Raw genomic sequence first — 11,108 nt, forward strand, 5'->3', positions numbered from 1 at the left:
AATGTCCCCCACCTCCCTCGGGATGTGGTCAAAGTTCTGCCGTAGGTGGGAGTTGAAGCTACTTCTGACAGGGGGCTCTGCCAGACGTTCCCAGCAGACCCTCACAACACGTTTGGGCCTACCAGGCCTGACCAGCATCCTCCCCCACCATCGAAGCCAACTCACCACCAGGTGGTGATCAGTTGACAGCTCCGCCCCTCTCTTCACCCGAGTGTCCAAGACATGTGGCCGCAAGTCCGATGACACAACCACAAAGTCGATCATCGAACTGAGACCTAGGGTGTCCTGGTGCCAAGTGCACATATGAACACCCCTATGCTTGAACATGGTGTTCGTTATGGACAATCCGTGACGAGCACAGAAGTCCAATAACAAAACACCGCTCAGGTTCAGATCGGGGGGGCCATTCCTCCCAATCACGCCCTTCCAGGTCTCACTGTCATTGCCCACGTGAGCATTGAAGTCTCCCAGCAGAACGAGGGAGTCCCCAGAAGGTATGCCCTCTAGCTCCCCCTCCAGGGACTCCAAAAAGGGTGGGTACTCCGAACTGCTGTTCAGTGCATACGCACAGACAACAGTTAGAACCCGTCCCCGCACCCGAAGGCGGAGGGAGGCTACCCTCTCGTCCACCGGGGTAAACCCCAATGAACAGGCTCCAAGTCGGGGGGCAATAAGTATACCCATACCCGCTCTGCGCCTCTCACCAGGGGCAACTCCAGAGTGGTAGAGAGTCCAGCCCCTCTCAAGGAGATTGGTTCCAGAGTCCAAGCTGTGCGTCGAGGTGAGCCCGACTATATCTAGCCGGAACCTCTCAACCTCGTGCACTAGCTCAGGCTCCTTCCCCTTCAGAGAGGTAACATTCTATGTCCCAAGAGCCAGCTTCTGTAGCTGAGGATCGGACCGCCAAGGTCCCGCATTCGGCCACCACCCAACTCACACTGCACCCGACCTCCTTGGCCCCTCCCATAGGTGGTGAGCCCATGGGAAGGGGGACCCACGTTGCCTCTTCGGGCTGTGCCCGGCCGAGCCCCATGGGGGCTGGCTCCAGAGGTCACCGAGGTGGTCAAAAAACTCCTTGGTGGCAGAGCCCTGGGGGTGGATGAGATACGCCCGGAGTTCCTCAAGGCTCTGGATGTTGTAGGACTGTCTTGGTTGACACGCCTCTGCAACATCGCATGGATATCAGGGACAGTGCCTCTGGATTGGCAGACCGGGGTAGTGGTCCCCCTCTTTAAGAAAGGGGACCAGAGGGTGTGTTCCAACTACAGAGGGATCACACTCCTCAGCCTCCCTGGAAAAGTCTATTCGGTGGTCCTGGAGAGGAGGGTTCGTCAGATAGTTGAGCCTCGGATTCAGGAGGAACAGTGTGGTTTTCGTCCTGGTCTCGGAACAGTGGACCAGCTCTACACCCTTAGCAGGGTCCTGGAGGGTGCATGGGAGTTTGCCCAACCAGTCTACATGTATTTTGTGGACTTGGAAAAGGCATTCAACCGTGTCCCTCGGGGAATCCTGTGGGGGGTACTCCGAGAGTATGGGGTACCGGACCCCCTGATAAGGGCTGTTCGGTCCCTGTACGATCGGTGCCAGAGCTTGGTCCACATTGCCGGCAGTAAGTCGAACCCGTTTCCAGTGAGAGTTGGACTCCGCCAGGGCTGCCCTTTGTCACTGATTCTGTTCATAACTTTTATGGACAGAATTTCTAGGCGCAGCCAGGGCATTGAGGGGGTCCGGTTTGGTGGACTCAGGATTGGGTCACTGCTTTTTGCAGATGATGTTGTCCTGTTTGCTTCATCAGGCCGTGATCTTCAGCTCTCTCTGGATCAGTTCGCAGCCGAGTGTGAAGCGGCTGGGATGGGAATCAGCACTTCCAAATCCGAGACCATGGTCCTCAGCCGGAAAAGGGTGGAGTGCCCTCTTAGGGTTGGTAGCGAGATCCTGCCCCAAATGGAGGAGTTCAAGTATCTCGGGGTCTTGTTCACAAGTGAGGGAAGAATGGAGCGTGAGATCGACAGGCGGATTGGTGCGGCATCCGCAGTAATACGGGCTCTGCATCGGTCTGTCGTGGTGAAAAAGGAGCTGAGCCACAATGTGAAGCTCTCAATTTACCAGTCGATCTATGTTCCTACCCTTACCTATGGTCATGAGTTATGGGTAGTGACCGAAAGAACGAAATCGTGAATACAAGCGGCTGAAATGAGTTTCCTCCGCAGGGTGTCTGGGCTTTCCCTTAAAGATAGGGTGAGAAGCTCAGTCATTCGGGAGGGGCTCAGAGTAGAGCCGCTGCTCCTCTGCATCGAGAGGAGTCAGATGAGATGGCTTGGGCATCTGATTAGGATGCCTACTGGACGCCTCCCTGGTGAGGTGTTCCAGGCACGTCTAACCAGGAGGAGGCCCCGGGGAAGACCCAGGACACGCTGGAGGGACTATGTCTCTCGGCTGCCCTGGGAACGCCTTGGGATTCTCCTGGAAGAGCTAGAAGAAGTGGCCGGGGAGAGGGAAGTCTGGGCATTTCTGCTCAAGCTGCTGCCCCCGCGACCCAACCTCGGATAAGCAGAAGAGGATGGATGGATGGATGGATGGATATATATATGAATATAGAGTTTCTTTGAAATTAATTTTAGTGTATAATAATGATATTGTAAATGCCCCCATGTAAAAAATGAAAGAAATTCTTCTTCTTCTAGAGGGATCGATGTGCTTGATTAACCCTCCCCATGCAGCTGGGTCATGCACCTCCTCCTCTGTCAAAGTCTTTTCCTTCAGATCTTCTTTTACTTTATCCATCTGCCTCTGCTTTGTCCTCCTCCACTTTTTCTTCCCCTGTACCTCTATTCCCATCACTCTTTTGCCCACAATTTCAGTATATCTCCTCATCACATGTCGATACACTTCAACCTACTTTCCTGCACTCCCTTAGTTATCTATCCGACTTTTTCAATTTCTTGTTCTGTTGTTTCTTAAAACTCCAAAGATCCATCTCAACATTTTCATTTCTGACACATCTAACTTCTTCTCTTATACTCCCTTTACTGCCCATGTCTCAACTCCATACATCACTGTTGGTCTTATGACTGTCTTAAAAACCTTACCTTCAACCTTCTTCCATCACGCAATACTCCTGATACAATCTTCCGATTGTTCCATGCATATTGCACCCTGTGGGTTATCTCTGCATCTAGGTTTCCATTTTGGTCTACCAATGATTCTAGATATTTAAATTTGTTGACTCTTTTCAATAGCTCTACCTGTAGGCTAACTTCTAAAATCTGATCATCATTAAACTTCATATACTGTATTCTTCTTCCTATTTATCATCAACACTCTATCTTCCAAAGCTCTTCTCCAATCTTCCAACTTCCTCTCCACTACTTGTTTTCTGGTGCTACACAACAGAATGGTATCAGCAAAAAGCATGCACCAAGGAAATTGGTCTTTTATCCCATGACTCAATACATCCATAAGCAGATCAAAGAGGAAAGGACTCAAAGAAGATCCTTGGTGCAGACCTACTCTAACTGGGGTCTTGTCTGTTACCCCAACACTGCTTTTAACACTCTTTCATATATATCCCTGACAATCCTCATATTCCTGTTTGGTACTCTTTTCTCTCTCATGCACCTCTAGACCAATTGACAGGGCACTCTATTATAAGTCTTCTTCATATCAATAAACTTCATATGCATCCTTTGTGTTTTTCTTGATACTTCCCTATCAGCTGTTTCAATGCAAAGACCACATCACCACATGCACCTCTCCCATGGTGGTCTCCTTTCCATGCCTCTTCTGTATAGCCCTTGCCCAAATTTTCATTGTGTGTGACATTAGTTTTATCCCTATATAATTTCCACTATCCTGAATATCATGCTCTTCTTATAAATGGATACAAACACACAGTACCTCCACTCTTCTAGTATTCTCTCCTTTTCATAGATCTTCTGCATTAGATCCTACAACACATTTAGTCCCTTTTCTCCTAAACTCTTCCACAATCATTCTGGTATTTCATCCAGTCTTATTGTGTTCCCAGTTTTCATTTTTTCAGTGCCTCCTTTACTTCCTCTCTCCTTATTTTTGGTATTAGCCCTTCATTTGGTACTCTATCCCCAAATACTACCCTTGAATCTTCTTCATTCAAAAGCTTTTCTGTACCTCTTCCATCTATTCTTGATCCTATCATGCTCACTCAAGACCACACCTATCTCATCTGTCATCTGATTTATGTGACTAAAATTCTTTCCAGGCTTAGTCCTAGTCTTCACCTCCCCCAAAATTTGTCTTCACCTACTCCAATATTTGTGCCTTGGCTCTTACCACAGATCTCTTTGCCTCCTTGTTTTTCTGCCATTTTTCTTCCCTGATTGGTACCCTTTCACTTTATCATTTCCTGCACCTCTCTGTTCTACCACCATGTCTCTTTGTCCCCAGTGGACTCCTTCCTGTTGCTGTACCAAACTCCTCTTCACCTACTCTTAATACAATGTTGCTATTCTTTTCCCACCATTACTCCGCACTCTTAAAAGACTGCACTTCATTTAAGACTTTCTCCCTAAACCTGTTCCTAAGACCTACCCCTTTAATTCTCCACCACTTTATCCTTGGTGCTGCTTGCTCTGGTTTTATTCTCCTACTGATTCTGATCTCCAAGTACATCACCTCTGACACTCTCAGAACTACTGGATACTATAAACTCTAAAGTGTGAAAGCAGCAAGCCCTGATGGCTACCCAGTAGAACTTGATAAAAAAAAAAAAAATAAATTAGTTCTGCTATTATTAGCAACATTTATAAAAGCTAGAGACAATAAAATTCTACATAAAACGTTTCAGTCAGTCATTGTCCTACCCGCTATGTCCTAAAACATTTCACGAAGCATTAATTACTGTTAAGGGCTTATTACAATGTGATATACAGACCAGTTTCACTTCTGAATAATGATACTAAGATACTCTCCAAAGTTAAGCTAGAAGGTGTCACACACGTGCGATTAGGAAGCAGTCAAAAAGCCTAAAGGTGAGTGAAATATCACGAGATAAAGGATTGTCACGTGGTACTTACCTGAATCTCTTCTCTCAACAGAAAAACTGAGGAATAATAATTTCCTCTACTTCCGGGTTCCAAAATGGCCACCATGATGTCACATCCAGCGATTCGATATGACATCACATCCAGCCATCACAACTGACTTCACTTCCGGTTCCACCAAAATGATGCTGTTTCCGACTCCTGCATTCAGTGTCACTTCCTGCCAACCATTTCCTGTTCTCATAATTCATTTCTGTATTTAAACACCATTTTGTGCCATAAACTTTGTCAGATGTTACCTAACAGTACTTTTGATCATTTATTTCGCATTTTTTGCTTTATTTGTCCATAGGACAATATATGGGGATGGTCCCCAAAACTTTATATTTGTAGAGTTTCTTCTTTTTTTGGATATATTTCCACAAAGGATTGAAAAAATGCTTCCTTTTGTAATATCAAAAAACAAACTAGATTTATTTACGGCAGACAATTAGCTTTTAACCTTCCATGATTGTTTAACATAATACACTAACCCATAAAATCTAACACACCAGAAATCTTTGGTTGCAGAAAAAGCCTTTGACATGGTTTGGACCAAATATATTTGCATTAATAAAATTACTTTATACCAGTCCAGAAGGCACAGTCTATAATAACAACATAAACTCAAACTACTTCAAAGTGGAACATGGTACTCAAGAAAGATGCCCTTTATCACCACTGCTTTTTGCAACCATTGGCCATTCATTTTCAAAATATATTGGAGACAAAGGGAATTATCAGAGACGAATTTGAGCAGAAAATATCACGATACGCAGATGATACAGTATTGTGTAGTTTACATCCACTAACATCTTTACCATTAGTCCTTAATAAACTAGAAGAATTTTAAAAAAATATATGGACTAAAAATCAATTGGAATAAAAGTTTGCTTTTCCCATTAACTCTATAGCACACCATACTAGGAGGAGGAGGTTAGAAGCACACGCTGATACAGTACATTGCCACACCCACCACATGACAATCCCAGATTTGCACCTGAGTGCAGCCATGCAATGGGTGATACCTCAGCACCACACTAGTTCAGATGGAATGGAACCAATATAAGTTTTTTTATGGTGGCTGGAGTGCCAATTCTGCCACCAACCCCCAGGTTTTTCCCCTGCAGGTTGGAGGGCCTATTTACAGGGGCTGGGTACAGATTAACATCATACCCAGAACGGAGCAATTGCAGGTTAAGGACCTTGCTCAAGGGCCCAACAAAGTAGAGTAACTTTTTGCATTTTTACGGGATTCGAACTGGCAACCTTCCGATTGCCAGTGCAACTCCCTAGCCTCAAAGCCACCACTCCACCCTACACCATACTAGACTAGACATCTATTTGTTTATTTCATTAGAACAGTTTAAATATCTAGGGGTAAACATTACAAGTAAATATAAAGATCTTTTTCAACACAGCTGTGCTAACAGCATGGAAAAGTCAAGCAACATGTGAACAGATGGTCTACCCAAGTGGAGTCAACCTACCTAACTTTCAATTTAATTACTGGGTGCTAAATAAACAAGCTATAAAAGACCTGGAATTTGAAACAAATTGATGAACCTGCACCATTCTGTTCAGTATTTCAAATAAAATGTTGCTGTACTTCTGTATATGCCCTGCATTGTGACCCAGTAAATACTATTTTTCATCAATGTACAAATAATCCAATTGACCACCAATCACTCAGACTATGGAACCAATTCAGGATGCATTTCAAGGCAGAGAAGCTGTAATCTGGTGTTCATCTAAACAATAATGATATTTTTTAAACCCCCTCAAACCTTCACTATATTTAATCTTTGAAAAACGTCTGGGATTAAAATAATTAGAGAACTGTATGCAATGTTTTTGCATCTCATTCATAATTGTGCTTCAGATTTAAATTTCTAGCAACGTAATGTTTCCTCTACTTTCAAGTTAGATTTTTTTCTAAAAGAAACCAAACCAATTTTCCACACCTCCTACCCATTTCTGTTCCAGAAGAAGTACTGGTCAGTAATAAAGGCTTGGACAGCATCTCAACAATAGACAAAAAAAATCTTCCCTTCAAAGATCCTAGAGTATGGTGGGAAAAGGATCTTTCAATTAATATCTCAATAAAGGAGCAGCCAGGCATAGAATACACTCTAGCTCTATATGCATAAAACATTCAATAATTCTAAATAAAATCTTTCATCAATCACATTTATCTTGTTTAAAATTGTCCAAAATGTATCCAAAGCAAGATTAAATCTGTGAGAGTTGCAATCTATCTTCAGCATTTGTGGGCCATGTGTTTTGGGAGAGCACACCAAATTAACAACATTTTGGACAAAAATCTTTGAATGCTTACTAAACAGCTTTGGTGTCACAATCACTCCTAACCAATTAACAGCTGCATTTGGTACTCCCAGAGGGGCTTAAAGTAGAGAGCAGCAAATTGATTGTAATAGGCTATACCACCCTACTAGTAAGTAGACTTATCTTGCTTAACTGGAAGAATCACAACCCACCTTTAATAAGTCAGTGGGTAACTGATTTCCTATACTATTTGAAATTGGAAAAAATCTAATTCTTGCTTTGAGGATTGATTCAAAACTTTTTTTTCTAGTTTGGACTATGAAGTCATTTCTTGTATAAAAAGTAAAAAGCTCAATAGATGTTCTGGCAGTACCCATTATTAGCATTACTGAATAGCGCTGATGATCATAAAGTGCCAGTTATCAGATCATTACTTAAAAAGCCAGAGCTAGACCCACATACACTTAATAATTGTACATCTGTTTCATATTTACCCTTTCTCTCTAAAATACTTGGAAAAAGTAGTTGCCACACAGCTTCACTCTCACCTTACACATCACAATTTATTTGAGAAATTACAGTCAGGCTTTTGCACTGGTCATAATACAGAAATATTACTATCTCATATTGTAAACACCATTCTGATATCTTCTGATAAAGGAAAATCCATAGCAATTATGTTGTTAGATTTAACATTAACGTTTGACATCAATAATATTTTACTACAGAGGATGGAAAATTACTTTAAGCTCATAGGCACTTTGGTTACCTGGTTTAGCTCTTATTTATCAAATCATTACCAATACGCACAAAAACACAGCCACAGGGGATGCACAAACCAGTGTGTTTCTTCATGCCAGTCCCAAGCCTGGATAAATGGGGAGGGTAACATCAGGAAGGGCATCCGGTGTAAAATTTTGCCAAATCAATATGTGGACAACAATACAAATTTCCATATCGGATCGGTTGAGCCCCGGGTTAACAACAACCGCCACCAGTACTGTTAGCCAACAGAGTGCTGGCGGAAATTGGGCTACTGTTGGCCAAAGAAGAAGAAGGAGGAGAAGAAGAAGGGGGAGATGTGTTAGGAGGCAGGAGAAGAGGAGGAAGGTAAAGAGAGTGGAACTGAGGGTAGAAACTTTGAATGTTGACAGTATGACTGGTAAGGGAAGAGAGTTAGCAGATATGATGGAGAGAAGGAAGGTTGATATTTTGTGCGTGAAGAGACTAAATGGAAAGGGAGTAAGGCCAGGTGGATCGGAGGTGGATTCAAATTGTTCTATCATGGTGTGGATAGGAGGAGAAATGGAGTAGGGGTTATTCTGAAGGAACAGTATGAGTTCCTAGTATGAGTTCAAGAGTGTTTTGGAGGTGAAAAGAGTGTCAGACAGAGTAATGATTATGAAGCTGGAAATTGGAGGTGTGATGATGAATGTTGTTATTGCATATGCCCCACAAGTTGGGTGTGCAATGGATGAGAAAGAAGATTTTTGGAGTGAGTTGGATGAAGTGATGAACAGTGTACCCAAGGGACAGAAAGTGGTGATTGGAGCAGATTTCAATGTACATGTTGGTGAAGGGAAGAGAGGAGACGAGGAGGTGATGGGTAGGTCAAGGAGAGGAATGAAGAAGGTCAGAAGATAGTGGATTTTGCCAAAAGGATGGACATGGCTGTGGTGAATGTGTATTTTAAAAAGAGGGAGGAACATAGGGTAATGTACAAGAGTGGAGGAAGATGCACACAGGTAGATTACATCCTATGCAGAAGAGTCAATCTGAAGGAGATTGAAGACTGCAAAGTGGTGGCAGGGGAAAGTGTAGATAAGCAGCATAGGATGGTGGTCTGTAGGATGGCATTGGAGATCAAGAAGAGGAAGAGATTGAGGGCAGAGCAAAGGATCAAATGGTGGAAGTTGAAAAAGGAAGACTGCAAGGTTGAGTTTAGGGAGAAGGTAAGAAAGGCACTGGGTGGTAGTGAAGAATTACCAGACAGTTGGGAAACTAAAGCAGATGTAGTAAGGGTGACAGCAAGAAGGGTGCTAGGCGTGACATCTGGACGGAGGAAGGAGGAAAAGGAAACCTGGTGGTAGAATGGGGAAGTACAGGAGAGTATACAGAGGAAGAGGATGGCAAAGAAGAAGTGGGACAGTCAGAGTGATGCAGAAAGTAGACAAGAGTACAAGGAGATAAGGCACAAGGTGAAGAGAGAGGTGGTAAAGGCTAAAGAAAAAGCATATGATGAGTTGTATGAGAAGTTGGACACTAAGGAGGGAGAAAAGGAACTGTACCGATTGGCTAGACAGAGGGACCGAGCTGGGGAAGATGGAAACGTACTCACAAAGGATAAAGATGGAAATGTACTCACAAGCGAGGAGAGTGTGTTGAGCAGATGAAAAGAGTACTTTGAGAGGCTGATGAATGAAGAGAGCGAGAGAGAGAGAAGAGGTTGGATGATGTGAAGATAGTGAATCAGGAAGTGCAACAGATTAGCAAGGAAGAAGTAAGGACAGCTATGAAGAGGATGAAACATGGAAAGGCCGTTGATCCAGATGACATACCTGTGGAAGCATGGAGGTGTTTAGGAGAGATGGCAGTGGAGTTTTTAACCAGATTGTTTAATGGAATCTTGGAAAGTGAGAGGATGCCTGAGGAGTGGAGAAGTGTACTGGTGCCAATATTTAAGAATAAGGGGGATGTGCAGGACTGTAGTAACTACAGGGGGATAAAATTGATAAGCCACAGCATGAAGTTATGGGAAAGAGTAGTGAAAGCTAGGTTAAGAAGTGAGGTGATGAATAGTGAGCAGCAGTATGGTTTCATGCCAAGAAAGAGCACCACAGATGTGATGTTTGCTCTGAGGGTGTTGATGGAGGAGTATAGAGAAGGCCAGAAGGAGTTGGATTGCGTCTTTGTAGATCTAGAGAAAGCATATGACAGGGTGCCTCGAGAGGAGTTGTGGTATTTATTGTATGAGGAAGTCGGGAGTGGCAGAGAAGTATGTAAGAGTTGTACAGGATATGTACGAGGGAAGTGTGACCGTGGTGAGGTCTGTGGTAGAAGTGACAGATACATTCAAATTGGAGGTGGGATTACATCAGGGATCAGCTCTGAGCCCTTTCTTATTTGCAATGGTGATGGACAGGTTGACAGACGAGATCAGACATGAGTCCCTGTGGACTATGATGTTTGCTGATGACATTGTGATCTGTAGCGATAGTAGGGAGCAGGTTGAGGAGATGTTGGAGAGGTGGAGATATGCTCTGGAGAGGAGAGGAATGAAGGTCAGTAGGAACAGGACAGAATACATATGTGTAAATGAGAGGGAGGTCAGTGGAATGGTGAAGATGCAAGGAGTAGAGTTGGCGAAAGTGGATGAGTTTAAATACTTGGGATCAACAGTACAAAGTAATGGGGATTGTGGAAGCAAGGTGAAAAAGAGAGTGCAGGCAGGGTGGAAAGGGTGGAAAAGAGTGTCAGGAGTGATTTGTGAAAGGGAAGGTCTACAGGACGATAGTGAGACCAGCTATATTATATGGGTTGGAGATGGTGGCACTGACCAGAAAGCAGGAGACAGAGCTGGAGGTAGCAGAGTTAAAGATGCTAAAATTTGCATTGGGTGTGACAAGGATGGACAGGATTAGAAATGAGTACATTAGAAGATCAGCTCAAGTTGGACAGTTAGGAGACAAAGTCAGAGAGGCAAGATTGCGCTGGTCTGGACATGTGCAGAGGAGAGATGCTGAGTATATTGGGAGAAGGATG

The sequence above is a fragment of the Erpetoichthys calabaricus genome, chromosome 8, assembly GCF_900747795.2.
Source record: "Erpetoichthys calabaricus chromosome 8, fErpCal1.3, whole genome shotgun sequence".
Lineage (NCBI taxonomy): Eukaryota > Metazoa > Chordata > Cladistia > Polypteriformes > Polypteridae > Erpetoichthys > Erpetoichthys calabaricus.